We start from the raw sequence: 22,500 nt of genomic DNA on the forward strand, positions 1-22,500 counted from the left end.
CCTCCCACTGGGTTGCTGTTGACTGACATGTGTATTTTATTATTAACTGGCTTACAGAGCAGCTGTCTGTGTAAATCATTTATTAAATAGATGTGACAGTTATTCATGAAATTCTTATCTATCCTGAGTATCCGAGCATTAGCACTGTAAAATCTGTAATCATTTTGGGCATTTTATATAAACTTTATAGAAATTATCATTTACATATCAGCTTAAAATACAAAAAGAATTTCTGCCTTCTGCTGTATATATCACATAAAAGTTTGTTCTATCTCTCTCTCTCTCTCTGTCTCTCTCTCTCTATTTATTTTTTGCAACTGATAAACTTTAATAGTTAGAACAAACCTGTAAAAAGGAGAAAAACAAAAACACAGTGTACAGAGCTTTGTAAAAATTCAATGTGGCAAATTAGAATGAAGCTAGAGTCAAGAAAACATTTGCTCAACTAATGACATAGCTTAAGAAGGAAAAGAAAAGAAACAATATTAAAAAATAAATAGTCCCCCAGATTTACTAATCTTCCATGCAGGACTAATCTATTCCTGCATGGAAGCGGCAGTTGAAGAGGAGGACGGCAGCATGCCATGCATATTAATGAGGGCGCTCTGCTTGAACTCCAAATGCTACACGGAGCGTGGATGAGTGCATGGGGCGTGTGTGAGAGCAAAGCTCACAGAATAAACACACCCCTGCAAAGTAGAACAGAAAAATGTGTAAATAAGTGAGCGAGACAGCTCACAAGTGTCCACATATCCCCACCAACAGTCCCCATGTGTTCAACAGCAACAGTACAGTCAAATAAAACGAAGAATTCCTATTACTGATGTATTTTAAAACCCCAAGTACAGCTAACCATAGTAGTGCGGGTTTGCCCATCGCCTAGCTACGGTTAAAGCAGCTGAAAAGGCTGAAGAGGATAACAAGGAATATATATGCAAATGAAGCAGCACAGCATTAGTGGAGTGGTTAGAGCATCTGCCTAACAAGCAGGCATTCCCCGATCGAGCCCCACTGTAGCACAAATCATTTTCCACGGGAAATCTGCATGTGAACATAATTTTACATCATTTTGCCGTATAACCTACAGAATAGCAATTAAATGTGAACTGGAGTACTGCATGAAATGCACATGTGAAGTGTTAGTGTGACAATGAATAAGGCACATGTACACAGGTCTAAGCACAAATAAGCTGCGGTAAGCGTGTCCAAGTGCGCTTGCACAGGGGTATGCATTGCCCACACAGAGTAAGCAAAGTGGAAGCTAATGAGTGTAAGAAACTGTAACCGGAGGTTAGCAGTGCTTACCGTCGTGCAAACCCGCGCAAAGCCGCTTACAACCGCTGTAAAGTGTCTTAATAACTCTGGATCCAATGGCCCAAGTTCCGCCCAGCAACAAAATAAACTGCCTCAGCAAGGCTCAAACCCATGACCCTGTAGCGTGTGTGTGTGAGTGTGTGTGTGTGTGTCTGTGCTTAGATATACACAGATATACAGCTATAATAGGAAACAGCACACAAGAATGGCATATGTTCACAGGCTATGCCAATGGAAGTGAGGGGCTCAAGCAAGAAACATGTAACATGTAGCATGACCTCCACCCCCCCAAGCCGGATGGAGGAAACATACACACAAACCCACAAACAATGTAAATAGTCCACTGCTCCCCAGACCACAGGCAGGATACAACTGGGGGGGATACAGAGTGCACCTGTGAAATCTAATCTTGGAACACAGACAAGAGCGCCCCTTGCGGGACGCCCCAAAAATTGACATATAACCAAAGGAAGCAGATACGATGACCATTCTGGCTGGGGTGTGTACATACCCAGTATACAAGGGTGGGAAAGCCTGATGACCCATGGGTTGAGACAACGTATGACATGGGTCCCATGAAGTGGAGAGTGGGCAGCATGTAGTGGTGTGTTCAGGCCTGACCTGCACTAAGAGTAAGGATGGGTGCTGTAGAGGAAGTGTGGGTGGGGGAACTATGGTTAGCTAGTTATGGGTCTAGGTGTGCAGGTGTTGGCTGATGTGGGTCTATACAGACAGCACCAGGGATGTGAGCAAAAGTGTTCATTTTGCAGAGGTATCGCCCAATGAGCAGCCACACCCGCTACGAGTCCCACTGCAGCAAAGTCTAATCTACATGGCAAAGAATGGAATAACCAGATGTAGATGTATATATGTAGAGGAATGTGTGTATTTATCTACCCATAGCTACATGGAGATATACTTCTCCATCTCAGTAGTACAAATGTATACATACAGAGACAGAATACATATACATACCAACATATAGATATATACATATGCAGACACCCCCCATACACCCATATGTTGTTAGATATATATAGTCAGCAATATATAAATATATACATGTATGCATACATATACAGATATATCTGTATATAGTAATGTAGATATATCTGTATCTATCTATCTATCTATATATATATGTGTGTGCGTGTGTGTGCGTTTGTGTGTGTGTGTGTGTGTGTGTGTGTGTGTGTGTGTGTGTGTGTGTGTGTGAATATACACATGTAAATAGCTAGGATATGATACAGCAGTTATGAATTACATATGTTCACAGGTCATGCAAATGGGGGTGAGGGGTCCAATCAACAAACATGTAACACGTAACATCAACCACCCCCACCTAGTCAGGTGAAACATACAAACATACGAGACAAGTAAACACACCACTGGTTCCCAGACCACAGGCAGGATACTACCAGTGGGAGAGACCTGCCAAGTCTAATCTTGAAACAAAGACATCAATGTCCCTTGTGGGACACCAAAAATTAATGATCATCGAAGTCATTCCCTGTAATGATTCATCCAACCAGGCTGTATATTACATGGACCAGTAGGTTGTGCAAGCCTGATAACTCATGCGTCAACACAATGTATGACATGGGTCCTGACAAGTGGAGAGTGGGCAGTGTGTAGTGGTGTGCTTAGACCCCACCTGCACCCACAGTAAGGATGAGTGCTGTAGGGCAGATGCAGGCAGGGGAACTATGGGTATGCAATTATGGGCCTAGGCCTGCAGGTGTTGGCTGGTGCAGTTGTATTAGGACTGCCCCGGGGATGTAAGTAATATTGTGAATTGGGCAGAGCTTATGCCCATACCTCTCAACCCCTAAGAGCAAAACCACTGGACAGAACCTAAACCACTGGGGGAACAAATAGGGACAGAAAGCACATATTCCAGTTACAACCTTAGAAAGCTGATAGAATAATAGGTTATGCATTAGCATGACTCGGCTGAAGGATGTGGAGTCTTAAATCCAATTACTTGTCTGTATTTAATGGTGTCAGTTCCCAGGTATTTGCCAGACAGGTGCAGATTGTAAGAGGAACACACCAATAGTATTAAGCAAACTCTGGACGGGCCATGTATTCTGTACAGTCGACAGGCATGCTTACGCCTAATGGGCAGCCATTCCCGATATGGGTCACACTGCAGCAAGGTCCAGTTTACATGGCTAAGTATGGTATAACCAAATGTGTTGTTGCATAACCCACTACGCAACACCTACGAACACATGGTCACAACACCCCACTGTAGACATGTAAGCCGATGTAATAGGCATCACAATGTATTATTGTAGTCCTCACCCCCACCCAGGGGTGTGAGTGTCTGATGCAAGCACCAAATGCAGTGCATATGCACAGCTGTTGTCGCAGACAACATGGCCAGCTGTGGACCTTCCCTGCAGCCATCCTGCACATCCCCTGGATAATCCACCTACTAACACCTCCCCCTTTGTGCCCCATGCACACCACATACCTATCAGCCCCTGTTCCATTTCTATTAATGTCTACGGGTACACGTAGGTGACACCCTCTTTCCCCACTATATTGACAGTATCTGGAACCCCAACCCACATGTAGTATCACAGCTGTCCCACAGGAGACATGTAACTAACACATGAAGGAACACCACAAGCACACCTGGAGCAGCACAGGCTCACCACCTTGCAACCCCCCCCCCACCTCACACTCTATACCACTACATCAACTAGTGATACTGACACCTCTTTTCCTGCCTTGCATACAAATCCCAACATCCGACATACCTTCCCATCCAATTATACCTACGGGCTACTATACAGTTACAATGTTACCCCCACTACCTACCTGCCTATTCGCCTCTACTGTACCACACAGGCATGGAATAACTACACCTACCCCAAATACCTGCATGTAACCTACCCAGACCTGTGAAACAGGAATCCTACCTCACCTTAAACCGACCTTTGTCAACAGTCATACCTGACATGTAAACCTGACCTAAGCATGGATAATACCGACAGTTCAACGTAAACTAAGCATGATTAATGGGGGATGTAGCTATGTTATGTCTGTTACCCTCTATGAATGTGAACACCCCAGTATTAATTGGGATACGTAGCTGGGGTCAATGTAGAGCTCTACACCCCAGGCCACCACTGACAATGGACAAGCATACAGTCCAACTGTCCCGGTTGACAGATGTTAACAAAATTCACAATGTTGGGCGTGTGTACATGGAAGCAAGCAGGTGTAAGCCTGTTTGGCCACCGGTATGCGAGTACCACACTGGTGAAGCAATGTAGAGGCTAACTGAGTGCAAGATGCTGCAACCAGAGGTTAGTAATGCTGTGCTTCGTGAAAACAAGTGCATACCCTCCTACAAATGTTCTGCAGTGCCTTAGTCACCCTGTAGCCAACAGCTGTTGTTGTGGCCATTAACAAAATAATCTGCACTGCCAGGTTGTAAACCCCCGACACTGCACACTATAGTTGACTTGAGTTCCACTAAGCCATGGCAGATACACATTCAGGTGCTGTGATCACAAACACATCATCCAGCACAGGCATCCACCAGTATAGGAAATGTATATAATTATGTAGATGTATGTGCATGTGTATGAACAGATATAATATATATATATATCTATATATATATATATATATATATATATATATATATATATATATGAAGAATGAACGTTGTGACAATAAGGCATACAAAAAGAATGAGAAGGAAAACAACAACAACACGTGTACTATTTTGTGCTGTCATCTTATGTCATATCAAGCTGTGCAGGGGTGAGCAAATCATTGCTTCTCAAACCACAGGCAGGATACTATCAGAGGGAGTAACATTGTCCACCTGCTAGGTCTACCTTACAAACAATTGCAGGGTAGTCCCTGGTGGGACTACCTAAAAAGTGAGGGTTGTTTGGACTTCTGACCATTACACAAGCCAGGGCAGGTATGTTCAAGGACTACAAGGTTTGGAGAGCCTGATGATACATGGGTGGAAGCAACATACGTGTAAGGTCCCTAACGCTGGGGAGAGGGCAATGTGTGGAGGTGTGTTATGGCTGAGATAGCAACTGGAGAATGGATGGTTTGTGCGTATGTGGAACTCAGGTGGGGTGGAGGAACCATGGCTATGAAATATGGATCCAGGCGTGTCAGGGTTGGATGGCCCGGTTCTAATTGGATCGCCTCGTGGAGGTCAGCGAGTTTGTTATAAATATATATGCATACACACATACATACATCTATATGTAGAAGTACATTCCCTGTACCACATTCATTCCTTTCGCAGACATAAATAACATGAAAGTGCCCATACAAACCTTGACAGCAGATAGAATAATAGGTTGTGCATAACCATACATGTAATAGGTTCATAGGTAGGAACTAGGCTATTTGCTGAAGGGCATTTATAAGCCTAGGCAAGGTGTGTCTGCTCACGCCGCCCCATTCATCAATTTACTGGGCCTCTGTCAAGCAGAGCTATTGAATTGATCCCAGTATGTCTCAATCTTTGATCCCCCACCCCCAATTATATTAGGCTTTGGCTAGACTTCTTACATTAAGGCTGAGAGGTATGATTCTCATGTATGTTTAGTTGTGTTGTTTGGCCTCTAAAGCTCAAGTCATGACTGAATGGAGTCCTGACTCATTGGAACAGTCTGCATATACGGTTAACAGATGTTAAATAAACATTTATTCATAGTCCAGTACAGAAAAGACGGTGACCCCCTTCTCTGCACTGTGGCTTATATATCCCGACTCAATTTCATGCCAAATGCATGGCCTTTGTAACAGTGCAGACCTTACTTAGACTGTCATGAAATGGATGGTTGTCAGATATATATATATATATATATATATATATATATATATATATATATATATATATATATTTATATATATATATATATATATGTATATATATATTTATGTCTTTGCGACATTTCCATGATTCTGGGATATAAACTTCCAAGGCAAAATGAGCTGTTGTTTTGTTTCCGTTGTATATTGCAGTACTATAGTATTAGAGTTACGAGAAGATAGAGGGAAGGGATGGATCTGCAATAATTCAGAGTTGTGTATTTAGTTTTAAAGTTAGTGCTGTTCTCAAAAGAATAAAATGTGAGGACTTTCCCATTATGAAATATTTGAATCATTCCTGTGATTTGACGGCTACGTCAATGCCAATCACTAAACCGGTCCTATTTGTAATATAATGTTGCCGAACTCGTACATCATTGGTTTACATGTGTAACGTGTGCATTATCATTTAATCTTAGTTATCAATTTATTTTAGTGTCTTGTTAACTGGAGTAATGAAGTAATGAAGTATAAAGTCTAATCTTGAAATAAAGACATGTGTTCCAGGTAGGACAACCCAAACATTGGGAATAGTGTCCTAGTGGCCACTCATGTCACCAATGTTTGTGGACTAAAAGGTGTGACACAGCTCCATGTGGTCCTGTTGAGTCTTCCTGGCTACAGAGAACTGAAAAAAGCTACTGCTTTCCTGATTAAGTATCCTGCTGTTTTTTATATTTGTTTTACCTTCTACTGCTTACCTAGAGCAAGCTTTAACTGTTTTCATAGTTATTTACTGCATTTTTTATTATCTGCACTTAAAAGTACATTTTAGTCGAAATTAGTCTAATTCAAGTCAAAAGTGTTTGTTTGCTGTTTAATTTAATTGTTTGGCTGCCCACTAAAGTGTGCTAGCCTATACTACTGACTTATTGCCTTTTCTGCATTTCTGTGTGTTTCTGTTTAAACACAAAAAAAATATATATATTCCTTGTTTTCCTGCCTCTCCTAAACTAGTTAGACCAGTTTACAGGCCTTGCTGTATCCTGGGCTGTGTTGTAGTTCCTGTGTTGCACATTGCCTTACTTGGATAGAAGGAAGTTTCTTAGCTCACCAGTGGGAGTGGGGAGCCTTGAATAGCCTACCTGTCCTTGAGGGAAGTGACCTCAGCACAAGAAGCTGTAGTAATTGGTCATTTTGGACCATTTCTAGCTCTTTTGAAGTTCCCTGGTTAAAATCTGCCTCTGGCATTTTTTTGAAGCCATATTGCTCAGACACAGCTCCACGTGGTCCTGTTGAGTCTTCCTGGCTACAGAGAACTGAAAAAAGCGACTGCTTTCCTGATTAAGTATCCTGCTGTTTTTTATATTTGTTTTACCTTCTACTGCTTACCTAGAGCAAGCTTTAACTGTTTTCATAGTTATTTACTGCATTTTTTATTATCTGCACTTAAAAGTACATTTTAGTCGAAATTAGTCTAATTCAAGTCGAAAAGTGTTTGTTTGCTGTTTTATTTAATTGTTTGGCTGCCCACTAAAGTGTGCAAGCCTGTACTACTGACTTATTGCCTTTTCTGCATTTAGTGCGGAGTTGCCTCTAGAGCACCATCGGGCAGCGCCGGTTAAACAAGGTTAAACTATTTCTGGCTCCGTAAAGTCTGCTCTTCATTTTTTCCCTTAGAACTGCTGTACTTGTAATCTAAACAGTCTATTCTCTATCTGTAAAGCTCAGCACTTGTTCCTAAAGCATTTTTTAGTCAGGTAAAGCACTTCTATATTATACAAAGTACTTCACTAGCTTAAAACCCCCTTGAGTACCCACTTCCCTATAGGTCCTTTCTGACTCAGTTGCACAGCAAACTTTTTCATTTCTTCTAGCATGTCAAAGGGTCAGTTGCTAGCGTCCTCTCCTGCTCAGCTGGTGAATCTGGGAATATTGAGGCAATGTTACAATTGCCTCATGTACACAGACAACCCTCTCCTCCTCCCACAAAACACAAATACATGCGAGAGATGCAACTATATAGCCAAACTGGAGGCTGAGCTCTCTCAACTCAGGACTGGCAAATCCAGACAGGAGGAGAAGGTAACCACACACACCATAAACCCAGTCTCACATAGAACTATCACAACTACAAATCAAACACATAAACACACAAAGGCATACTCGGAGGCACTGATCAAAAATCTACCAAAACAGCAGAGGCCTCCAAAGCAGACACCCAAACAACTGCCACCTCATGACATAACACAAGCAACACATAGATCACAAAGTCAGTGTGCAAATCAGTCACAGCCCTTAAGGCCAAACACAATGCCAGACACACTTGTCATAGGTGACTCCATAGTCAGACACACTGGCGTCCCACTCACCAGACTGAACAAGGAGAGGGTCACAGTAAGCTGCCTGTCGGGCGCTAGAATCCGCCACATAACACAAGCACTCCGGTCACTCCACAGCAAGTACAAGTATGACTCAGTCATTGTCCATGCCGGTGTGAATGACCTGAGACGTACCTCCCTGGACTACATGAAAAGAGACATAAAGGAGCTCTCAGATTATGTAGCCCAGGCTGGTATGGCCCTGACCCTGAGCAGTATCCTACCTTCACCAAGAATGATGCCACAATACAGAGACAAAATGATCAGTTTTAATAATTGGCTTAATTTCTGGTGTCATTCTAAGGATCCAATGTCTGTCTGCCTGGAATGACATGCTTGACAAGCCACGCTGCCGCATGAGGGGCGGCTTGCACCTGTCACCCTGGGTTTCGGATATTGGCAAAGGCTCTTGCCACCCCCATAGTGCCTTTTTTAGACAAGGCTCAAATTCTAAACCCACCGCCCTAGAAAACAATAATGGAAAAAAACTAAGGGTAATGCTGCTCAATGCCAGAAGTCTAAATCTCAAGATGCACGCCCTCGAAGCCCTGATCAGTATGGAGAACATCGATGTCTGTACTGTGACTGAAACCTGGTTCAAGGCTCCTGAGAGCACCCCGTCACTATCAGGTTTTACCTCATATCATGCGTTCCAGCCCCAAAACCCAGACCGTACCACAAAAGGAGGGGGTGTATCCATATTCATCAAGGATACCCACACCTCCAGGCTGGTGGCAACTCACGAAGCATCAGAGACCATTCAGGTGCAATTAACCATAGGCAAAACTGCTCTACAGTTTGTAGCATGTTACAGGCCACCCTCTCAAACTCAGGAACCCCACACAGCCTTCCTGAAGACACTGGAGAGTATAAATGTCTCTCCAAACACCATCATATTGGGTGACTTCAACTACACAAACATAGACTGGGAACATTACTCAAGCCCCAATACCCTAGCCCAAAGGTTCCTGGTTCATAAACTCAAATGCTATGGAACAACTTGTCACCATTCCCACAAGAGGTGAAAATATACTAGACCTGATCATCACAAACATGGGGACAAAATGCTCCACACGGAAGTATATCCCTCATTGGTGAGATCAGACCATAAACTAATCTCACTGGAGATCCACATCCCGCCCCCACCCCCAACAAAAAAGACCACAGTGAAGAACTTCTCAAAAGCCAACTTCACACTTCTTAAGACTGGTGTGGTATCCTTCAAGGCCCCTGAGCCATTGGAAACCACAACCCACGCTGCTGAATCCCTTACAAATGCTTTCTACGAGCACCTCCAGGATTGCATGGATCAAGCAATCCCAAATGAAATCAAGACCCTTTCCACCAAATGCAAGCTCCCGATCTGGTGGACCCCAGCCATAAACAAACTTTACAACAAGAGGAGAAAGCTACTACAAGATAGAGCAAAATCCCTAAAAGGGAAGACATCTCTGATCAATACTAGTAAAAAACTACGATCACTCATAAAATCATCCAAGGCCAACTTTGAGAGAAAAATCGCCAAGGACTCAAAAGACAATCATAAGGCCTTCTTTAGCTATGTTAGAAATCTGGGTGGAAACTCCCAGATATGCTCAGAATTAGTCCAAAATGATACAAAAATCACTGAACCCACAGACATTGCAAACATACTGGCAGACAGGTTCAGTGAAAATTTCTCCCTCCTCCCCAAAGGAGAAATATCTATCCCAGCAGAGTGTAGCCTCCCAATCATCTCAAATGCCCAGGTGAGAGCTGCTCTCTCTAAAGCTAAAAACACAGCATCAATGGGACCGGATGGTGTCCCCGGCTGTGTGCTACAAGAACTCAATGAGGAACTAAACCCACACATAAGGCTGCTGTTTAATCTTAGCCTTACCACAGGATACGTACCAAAGAGTGGCGTCGGCAACTGTGGTCCCACTCCACAAAGGCGGTGCTTCTACGGACCCAGGTAATTACCGCCCCATAAGCAGAACAACCCTGGTCTGCAAAGCTATGGAGAGGATCATAATGGAATTCATAAATAAAGACATAGGGGACCTACAGACATTGGATCCTACCCAATTTGGCTTTGTCAAGGGCAGATCATGCCTCTTGAACTTGGTCGACTTTTTTGAAACAGTCACCAAGGCCATTGATGAGGGTAAGGCAGTTCACACAGCCTACCTTGACCTTGCAAAAGCTTTCGACACAATACCCCACTCGGGTATCATAGAAAAGCTCACCAGCTTAAATGTAAACCCATATGTCACAAGATGGGTTGCAAACTGGCTCAAGGACAGAACCCACAGGGTTAGAGTTGCTGGTGCCATGTCAGACTCCAAGCCGGTCACAATCGGTGTCCCACAGGGCTCAGTCCTGGGCCCCATCTTGTTCGGCATCTACTTTTCAGAAGTGCAGGCAAACATTGGAGGATTGTGGCTGGCAAAGTTTGCAGATGACTGCAAACTGGGCGCCATAGTTGAAAATCCATCAGACACAGATATCCTTCAGAGAGGTCTCATAAAAATGGATAACTGGTGCCAGAGCCATGGCCTTAAGCTAAACGCCAAAAAATGTATAGTCATACCCTTTGGTAAAAACAAGGTAACCCCAAGTTACCACATAGGTGGCAATCCATTAAGCACAGAAGAGGTTATCAGGGACCTGGGGACCCAAGTTGACAGTAACCTTTCTTTTGACACTCACATTGCCAAAGTGGTTAGGAGGACCTTCTACATTGCCCACCTGATTATGAAGGGATTCACATCCAGATCAAGGGAGGTCATTGTTCCCTGTACTCTTCACTTATCAGACCAATGATTGAGTACAATGCCCCATTCGGAATGTATCTTACCCGACACCTGCAGCAATTGGAAAGACCCCAAACGTTCCTCACCAAAAGGATAAAGGGGCTCAAAAATATGCCATATGCTGCCCGACTGAAGAAACTCCAGCTCTATTCAGTCGCATACCGTATGCTCAGAGGTGACCTGTGCCTGACATACAAGGCCATGTCCAACCCGGAATTAATGGACATGCTCCACCTCAAAAAATCCAAATCCACCAGAGCCACAAGAGCAAGAGACTTAAACCTCAACACGGATATAAATAGGACGTGCTGGAGGGACAGATTCATCACCCAGAGACTCCCTATGCTGTGGAACAGAATCCTGGTCCATGTGAGACAGAGCACCCTGCTGGCTCTGTTCAAGAGGAATCTTGACCAGTGGATGGGAGATCGTAGGTTTACCCTGGGGATCATCTCTGTATCACTGCTGGACAGAGGCACGGCAAACTAATGGGTATAGTATTCTTCAACCTAAGGGGTGGTGAAAGCCACACAACTCTGGCTAGGCTTATAAATGCCCTAGGGCAGATAGCCTAGTATGAACCTCTGAAACTATGTCTGAGGATACTTTGATTGAGTCAACCCATGGGATGGGTCCAGAGGAGTAGGGAGTGGGCAATGTGTAGTGGTGTAGATACACCGTGTTTCCAACTGGAGAATGGGCGACTGATGTGTCAGTGACATGTTGGGGTGGGTGTTTGGGGAACTAGGATCCATGGGCATATGGGTATATATGCAAATGAAGCAGCACAGCAGTAGTGTAGTGATTAGAGCACCCACCTAATGAATATGCATTCCCGGTTCAAGTCCCACTGGAGCACATATCATTTTCCATGTGAAAGCTGTATATGAACATATTTGTACATCTTTTTGACGTAAAACCTACATAATAACATTTAAATTTGAATTGGAGTACTACATGAAATGCACATGTGAAGTGTCAGTGTCATCATGTATTTAGGCAGTAGTAAGCAGGTTTAAGCACAAATAAGCAGTAGTAAGCGTGTTTAAGTGTGTTTGTGCGGGGGTAAGCACTGCTAAAGTCAGGTTACAGTTTCTTATACTCAGTTACCTGCTGAATTGCTTAACCTGTGTAGGCATTGCTTAGCTCCGTGCAAACCCATGCAACCTTGCTTACAACTGCTTAAGAGTGCCTCAATCACTCTGTAGCCACCGTCACTTGTTCTGCTCAGCAACAAAATAAACTGCCTCGCCAAGGCTTGAACCCAGGACAATGCACTCAATACACAAAGTGATTTACCACTAAATCATGGCAGATATACATAACCTGCAGTTTGCACAAACATACCCTGCAGCACAATCAGTCAACAGTACAGGTAATGTATTATTATGACACCACATAACCTGTTAATGCAAGAAGTCTAGACAAAGTATCGCACACTGTGGGTACAAATAGGGATATATGTCGACTAATGCTCTGTTACACTCAAATTGTTGCTAGATACACCATTATATGTATTAGAACACATATGTAGAAGGAGATGAAGTATGAAACACAAAAGTGTTGCCACTAGTTACTGACTTCAATGCTGCGATCATCCATGACAATTGCCAAGTGAATGAGGAACAGGCCAAAATATGAGCTGAATGTAGACAGACAGCTATATGTAGCTATATATATATATATATATATATATATATATATATATATATATATATATATATATATATATATATATAGATATATATTAATGGATGACTAACAAATAATCATAAAACAGCACTTGTATATAGATGCATACATATGTTCATATGTATGTATATATATATATATATATATATATATATATATATATATATATATATATGTGTGTATATATATATATATATATATATATATATATATATATATATATATACAGATGTATATATCTATAGATACATATATATATGGATATAGCCATATGAGATATATATCTAGGTAGATACACATATACACACACTAAAGGTATAAGTAGCCATACATATGTAGACGTAGTGTGGAAGTACTGGGTGCAAAGTATATCCCTCAGCCACAAGCCCCTCAACTGGCACCTGTGAAATATGTAGTGTGGCAACCATTCCCAGAAATGAGAATACTGACATTAAACATATACCCACCCACACATCAAAGGACATGACACAACACACAGGTATGCATACATAGATAACCTGTATTCCTGTACTATACAAAAATGTATGCCAGCACTGACACCACATAAGGTTTAAAATATGTAATCAGTCATGAATGCAAGGCCCACACAATACAGTAGATGCAAGCAATGTGTGTATATACCATACTATGCTGTCTAGGCCATGGCCTTCAGTTAGTACAACAGCAGGAACAGGATTTGCCTTCAGGATACGTAACAATCAACAATTATGGATGTAGTTCAGCAGACTCCAATTACACCCTGTAGTCAAGCCCTAGGGGGAAAGGTAGGACTTGTGTTAATGTCACAGTATCTTGTACATATCATTGCTTAACCTAACACCTCACTATCACACTGAATGACTCTCGTCTTAACAGTTATATCACTGGAAAGGTGCCATAGCCTAGGGTAATGGCATAGAACCCCCCCCCCCCCATAAAAGGCTGTACAAGGGCAAGGAACACTGTGTACCACACACTTACCTCAGGAATGTACAAGAGCACAAATCTGTTCACCAGCTGTTGCCCCCATATATATGGACATGGCCTAACGGTTGGTGTGGGAGTCCATGACATGACTGGGATGATAGCAGTAATTCTAGCGGTAAATAATGATAGGCCATTACCTAACAACCCTTCCTGTATCACAGCGGGACAAAGACTGGCTTAAATGTGGAGGACAGAGGCAGGAACATAGGGCCATATTTAAATTATTGCTGTTACACACCCTGGAAATTGCTGGTGTTACAGGATTTGTTGAAGCATACTCTTATGCAGGGATACAACATTGAAATATGAATGGATGTAGCCATGTACTGATAACACTCAACAGACAGAATGCCACAGATATATGTGGGACAATATCTATGTGGTGCACAGACAAAACCTGACAGCCAATCACCCTGGTATCATACGGAAAGGCCCACAGTTGAGAGCTATGCAGACAGACAACATTCCATTAAATAGTACCATGTACACAGAAACCCTGTAAGAACAGCAAGATATGTTGCACACAACAACACTACTCACGCTGTCTGTAGGTCTGGAACCTTACCTAAATGTGGATATGGCCTGTGTCTGCAGGTTCTGCTGTAAGAGGTATTGCTACCTGCTCTCTGTAACACTGATGTCCACACACAGGAAGGATGTCTTCCATACTGTAAAGGTGAAGGGACAACGCCCACAGAAGGCAGCAGTTTATAGCACAGGGTTGCCATGACAGTGGTTATCTGAAGTACTACACAGCAGGCTGCATGCAATAACTGGTGCATAGGCCACCACCTTATCATGTGCAATACCAACAAAAGCATGCTGCAATCTATTCAAACCAGCTCAATCACTCTACTGGAGAGACAGAGAGAGAGAGAGAAAGACAAACAAACAAAAAAAAAAGGTCAAGAAGGTTTACAAATCTCAGGGTTGTGTTACAGTGGAAACAACATAACAGGTATGTGAAACAGATATGCATTTACTGGCATGTAGTATATGGCATAGATTAATAGAATGTATAATGTGAAAGGATGTATATGTGCCATCAGTACATGTTCCTGTAATAATGTTGTGCTCAACAACTGCACTGGACAGTAGTATTAGTCCCTGTGGGCAGTGGAACATACCTGTCAAATGTGCAGACCAGCAGTGAATGGCAAGGATGTGACCCATGATATCTGTGTTCTGTAAATTACTGTGGCCAACGGCTGGTGGTGGTATTAACTCCGCCATGATAGACACATGGGTGAGAAACCACACCACCTGCAGGACAGTCATGTTAGAGTGTAGCATAGCATGCCCACACTGCCATAGCAGTATAATATGCATATCTAAAGTCTGTCACCATATATACCCCCATAATGTTAGTCTGTGTTCACATGTGACACCTGTCTGTGTTGCAGCAAGGCAGAAAAGTTCAGCTGTGAAGTAAAGAGGGTACACGAGTGTGGTCCAGATGTTTGTACGCACCCCACATACAGATACATATATGTGTGATACATATTCACAGCTGTGTATGTGTACAGAACCTCAGACAGTTATACATTTATATAGGTATATAAACAGCACAAAATGATATCTACACACACACACACACACACATATATATATATATATATATATATATATATATATATATATATTTATATATATGTATATATATGTATATATGATATATATATATATATATATATATATATATATATATATATATATATATATATATGTGTGTATACAGATATATATGTGTGTGTATGTGACACACATATATATATATATATATATATATATATATATATATATATATATATATATATTTATAGACAGATAGATAGATATAGCTATATATCTAGATACACACACACACACACACACACACACACACACACACATATATATATATATATATGTGTGTGTGTGTGTGTGTGTGTGTGTGTGTGTGTGTGTGTGTGTGTGTAGATATAAATGTATATACATGGCAATACATTTTCCCTGCCATGACGACATGTGTGCGAGAACATCACGCATCAATACACAACATACCTACACACCAGTACATGGCTGCAAGATGGAGTGTGGAGTGAGGTGTGTAAACCATGTTGGAAACACATTGCAATTGTATGGGATGGTGGGGTATATATGTTGGTGAAGGGTATTATGCACATATTGGTATGTAGGTCTGGTTGGATGACAAACAAGACAGCATACAGGGCTGGTATATGGCACATGTGGTGGTTAAACACTGTGGACGGGTAGTTACATTTGGAATGTGGAGGCCATTGATCCCCCACATGGGAACAAAGGGAACATGGTGGCCACCCATGGACAGTCACGGCAGCATCTACATGGACATAAAGGTGCCTGGGCTGTGTGCTGGCAAGGTGGGACATGCATGTCGAACTCTGTGTATGTGTACTGCATGCCTCCAGGTGATGTAACACATACCCCATGTTTCTGTGGACCTCCCTATGCCCAATACCTGTGACCTACCTGGGTGACAGACACATGTCTGTGTGTGTTTCATGGTGGGGGACACCATCCCCTGTGGTGGTTCCACATGAAGGTAGTGATGGAACAGTAGAAAATGAGGTTCCATGGTGGACCATGGATGTGATGTGGACTGGTAACATGTGCACATTAGGTTGGAGTAGTGTTCCTGATGGCAAATAACCCCTACACATAATGGTGTGTAATTGTCATGGAACATATGTGGGCTGTAATAGTCCACATAATCCCAGAACATGTTCAACAGCATGCATAGATATCCCCAATACTACAGAATGGCAGATGTGTAGCAATCACATAGCAGGCCTACCACATGCATATGTGGAAACATAATGGCAGTAACAATGGCATGCAGGTGAAATACACTGTAACAGCCGTGCAACTCTAGTGTCCCCACAGGGAGAATGTCTATAACCACATAGCAGAAGGTGTTGTACAATACAATATATGGCCCAATGGTACACATACCGGACACATACCAGTAACATAGTGTGAACATTATGTTGGAGCTGATATGGTGGTAGGAGACTGATATGTGTATTGTATTATTGTAAACTTGACATACGAGTTCCTCAGACATATTTTCATCATTATGTCTTTCAGGGAGTATGGCACATCTGAGAAACCCTGCATAGAATGCCACTGAGGAGGAGATCATCATCACCAGCTTGATCCACAACCATAATCTGCTCTTCTCATGGAAAAGCATGGACCAGCAGGAGAGAACAGCCATGTGGACTGATGTGTTCCACAGGGTGAATGAGGTGGGGTTGCACAGCTGAACCTATGAGCAGGTCTGCACCATTCTAGTGACCTGCTCCAGCAAGTACGACATCATGCTGCTGCCATGCGGGTTGATCACCTCACAACAGGGGGGGCCATAACATCCACCCCCCCCCTCACCAGAGTGGTGGAGCTGCTCATCAGCCTGGTAGCACCTGCCCGCCCACAAGAGCTCCAGACCTATATGGTCATGGAGGTGGGTGCTACTCACGCACCACACATTGAGCATGCAGATAAGGTTCCAGGGCATATCAGTAGATTACTGTATTGTATGCATCTGTACAGGTAGACCATGCATGTGTGAGATGTGGGGTATGTTGCTGTGTAGCACTGATAAGCAGTAATGTATAAACTGTAGTACTGTGGCCTTCAGCTGTTGTACTGTAATACTGCAGCCACCCTGTAGCAATGCCACAGCTGTGGCCACTGACATCAACTCTATCCCATGTCATTGTAGGTACCTCTGGTAAACCAGCAAGGCAGCAGCCGGATGTCGGTGAGTATGGTTTAAGGTTTGTGTCTTTCGGCTTTTCCCAGTTAGGGGTCGCCACAGTGGAACTCTGGTCCGCTAATGATCGGCAGTAGATTTTTATGTGCTGGCTTGCCAGGCGTAACGCACAACCTTCAATGAAGGAATGCCCATTCACGCATGTTGCCACACAGAAGACACTCTAACTGAGAATCGAATGGGCAACGTCTGTCTGTGAGGCGACAACGCTAGCGCAGCACCACCACTGCAGTGAGTATGGTTTAAGGATATGCTTGGCAATTCATTGTGCATGTCATAGCTAAGATGTAGGCCATGTACACATCTAACACACCTACCCATAATGCATGCTGTACATGTGCAGTGACACAGCACACCCCTCACTAATGGGATTACCAGCCTCAAACACATGCAATACACAGTCCATCTCAGACAACTGTGGCTACACTCCAGTGCACATTGCCCAGGCACAGCTGACATCTGTCCAACATACACAGCTATGTCATACACAGAGCAGTTGAACATGCTGCATATACTGACATCCCACTCCCTCTGCTAACACAAGCTCCAGGGTCCTAAACCTAATTAACACATTACACAAAACATACTGGAGGGATAGGGCCCTGTCCTGGGGAATCACCACACTCTGGAATGGACTACCCATACATATCAGGCAATGCTACTCATTGGCCCTCTTGACAGAAACACTTGCCAATTGGACGGGGAATGGGGAATACACCATGGGTAGCATGTGTGTGCCACAGCCTAACAGGGGCACAGGGGAATAACATTAGTGGATGGTGCATGGCAGGGAACCCCTGTGGCTTGGCATATGTAGGCCCCAGGACCAATAGAACAGTACTCACCTATGAACCTCTGTGTACCACAGGCAACATCAGCCAGGGCCCAATCATGGTCAATAATAGTCTCTACACTCACCATAGGTACAGTACAATGTCTGTGTGGTAGGTCTAATGGTAGTCTACCACTCATACATGCACCACTGATGATGAAGTATGTGAATACACATCAAGCAGTCACTAAACACGTATCCACATGTGATCCAGGAACACACAGAGGCTATGAGCAGCAACAGAAACACACCTGACACACAGAGACACATCCTGTAATGGTGTGCACACCCGTGAGGTATGGTGCACTGTACATGCCAGGGTACTGAACGGATGCACAGCAATGCTGTGGACATGGGGGCAGTGGGTTCCAGGGGGAGGACTATCACCTACAAATAGAAGCCATGCATCATAGCCATGTATAATTTTGGTAATGGGGATTGACTACAGTTGTACTGCATGCTGTTCAGCCCCACATGTCCTGCATGCTGACATGTGTGTGTATTCACAGGGATGAGTGTGATACTGTACTGCACCATCGCCTGCTATTGTGAGTGTTATGGGGTTGCGGGATCTGTCTGTAGATTCTGACTGGTGTAGTGTATGGGTTGCCATGTATGTTGACTGCATGTGTGTATGTGTGTGTGGTCATGTCTGCACACACAGACGTGTGTGTGTGTGTGTGTGTGTGTGTGTGTGTGTGTGTGTGTGTGTGTGTGTGTGTGATATTTACTGTTTACCAGTGTTGTACAGGTCTTAAAGTCTGTTCTCTGTTTTCCCCTCATGAGGGTGGCGAGGTGGGGCTGGGTCCCCCCTGCAGGGAATCTGATGTCACTGATACAAACAGTTACCATGAAAATAGGTGTGGGAGGCACAGGAAGGGTCATCAGAGGCTGCAGCTGGGCCACCAATTGACAACCCACATGTATCCACACCATCCACGCACACAATCACACTGCCTCTACACACCTCATCACCATTGGCCCTAGGTGAGGGACAGCCTATGGTTGGCATGGGCCAGGACAGTGTGGTATCTATGGCACGTGTGTCAGGACACAGCAGCCATAGCCAGGTGTCTGGGGGGGTATCACATAGGCAGATGTGCAGGGGTGCTTGTAGGAGCACTGCTGGACATCATGTACCTGGCAGACGTGCAACCCCTATTTCAACCATACGCATGTTCCAGACTGTCATGGAGGCACAGGCATAAATGGAACAGTACACCAGGCAGGGTCTAAGGGCACAGAGAGCTCATCGTACCTCTGTAATTGACAGCATCCATGACCTTGCAGGTGCCATCCCTAATTATACCGAGGTCATGGATAGACGGTGGGGTGAGACATTGGAACTCATCCAAAATGTCATGTCCATGTGTCAGGACAGAGCGGGATGGTTGCGATGGCCACGTGGGCATATGCCAGCAACACCAGGAGCTGGAGGTCACCGTGGACGTCCAAACTGTCACAGCCACTTCCATAGTGGCAGTACCAGCCCCAGCACTGTGGGGGAGCTGTCCACAACCCGTCAGAGCAAACCATGTGCACATAGCCCTGGCCAGTCCCAGGAGGGATCTGGATTCAGTGGATGTCTGTCAAACTCGGGGGACAGTACTCGGTCTGGCTCTGTACCTGATACTGCCTGTAGCACCCCTGCCAGGCATAGGTCCCGTGTCCATGGCCAGAGATAGTGAACTGCAATCCCTGCCAGGTACAGTCTGCAACTGTCCCACAATTTTCTGTATAGGGTAGCCACATGGAGAAACTGTGTGCATGCAGGCACATACACATAAACAATGAACCTAAGGCAACCACATACCTGCACACATGACATCACCAGTGGCCCATAACAATACTCAGCCCCCTCACACACAAACACACACATGTTGACAATTGTATGGCTCAGCCTAGGCCTCTGGCAAACCAACAACACACCCTGTGCATATGATGATACCTGTGCCACTGCCTGACATCCGTAACATCGATGCAGGGACGGGCTAACATAGTTCTGATGCACAGGGTGACTGTACAACAGTGTAGCAATGGATTGATGTGTAGCATGTTGCCAGCAGTAAAGTGAAATGCTAAAATCTTGGAAGGTGTAGCTGTGCAGCCATGATGCATCCTAGCTTTAATTAACAATGTTGTATTGTTGTCACCATTATCTGTTCAGATTGTGTTGTGTTTGTCCATGTGCCACATGGCTGATGGGTGTAGTGGTGTCAGCAGGCCTTCTACAGTGGACACCAGTGAGTGTAGTGAGTGGTACACATGCCATGGCTGGGTACAACACGCAGTGCCTTTGGTTAGGATGCAGTACAGGTACAGGACTGTACACATGGAGGTATGTCCCCGTGCAGGTAACACATCTGTTGCACTTGTAATCCCACCAAAACAGCATAGGCACAACCACACAGTGGTATATATCCAGTCTGCAATGTGGATGGCATTGAACATGCTAACAGCAGGGTGCATGTCCCTCTCCCCATTCTACTGTGATCCTCACCTAAGTAACATGTGTCTGCCAATGCCGGTGGCATAGCCCTACCCTTAGGAGTGTGTGAGGCGCTCAACTGCTGTGAATTGTGTAGACAACAACTAACAACCTGATTACATACACTGTACATTATTACAGACAGCTATGTGGGGGGAAAGATGCAACAGTAACTGCAATTATGGCAGTTGTGTCCACAACAGCCACACTCAGTGAGTTATAGCAACCCCAGTAGTGCTGCATATCTCAACAGTGTGGAGGAGGGCATTGACACATCTATGACCTGTGAAGGACTGTATACCCATGGGATGGCACCTGTGGTATGTTGGCATATGCCAAACAGTCCTGGTGGAAACATATCCTGTGAATGGAGGTAGATCGCATAACACCTACACACATTCCTACAAGCGGGATGGTGTACAAAAGCCTGCTATGATGTACATAGGCATTGTGCACCTCCTAACCCTCATCTACACCTGTCATGATTGGGTTGAGGAGGTATACGGGATTCAGGTTGTATACTCTGCCTTTGACAAGTCCAACATTGGCAAGGTTCCATGTGTTGAGATAACCAGTGACATTGGCCATGGGTTCGTTGATGGTATGTTCCATGTCCCTGCAGACCATGGTCATCTGGCTACCGGGTGGTAGTTCCCAGCTGACATGGTGGGTTTGTGAATGTCCTTGCCAACATTGGTGAAATCATTGTTGGGTGTAGGGCTATTGGATTGTATGAGGGATCCCAGCTACTTACTGCACCTGACCAGGGGGTTCCCCCAACCATGACATGTCACTTGACTGTACTGCATGATATGTTAGTAATGCCAGCCTTACATCCTACAGGTGGGATGGAGTACTGTTAATGTGTACTGCCCTTGTCGTGTAGGGTCCTGCTTATGGGATCTGTTAAGGTTGGTATTGTATTGCAGGCCAGACGTATTTGGCTGGGGGGGAATACCTATCCATGCCAGATGTATGTTGTTTGGGTCTCTCAAACCCATCAATGGTGCATGTGGACATATATGTTGTGGTTACGTTCCCAGTTCCATCTACAGATGTATGTTCATATATGCCTATATTGATATATATGTGTTCACCTTTGACAGGGGGACAATCATTCCTTTGAACAGCCCTTTCTGCAAACAGACATGCCTAACCTGTCATTTCTTACTGCACCACAGTTAAGAGAACTGCAGTTCTACAGGCACCTTCGTTGACACTCGAACTGCAAGTTGGAATACATATCATACTGGTGGGGTGCATGACTCCCTGCACCCCCCCCCCTCTGGGTGGCCCGGCCCTCCACAACCACCCTACTGTGATATATGAACTTCTAGTGTGCACTACAATGGGGATAGGCAATTATTCCCCATCCACACTATAGTGGCATCCACAACCAAATTGCCTAATCT

Source organism: Protopterus annectens, chromosome 9.part0 (assembly GCF_019279795.1).
Source record: "Protopterus annectens isolate FY-2018-M chromosome 9.part0, PAN1.0, whole genome shotgun sequence".
Taxonomy (NCBI): Eukaryota; Metazoa; Chordata; order Ceratodontiformes; family Protopteridae; genus Protopterus; species Protopterus annectens.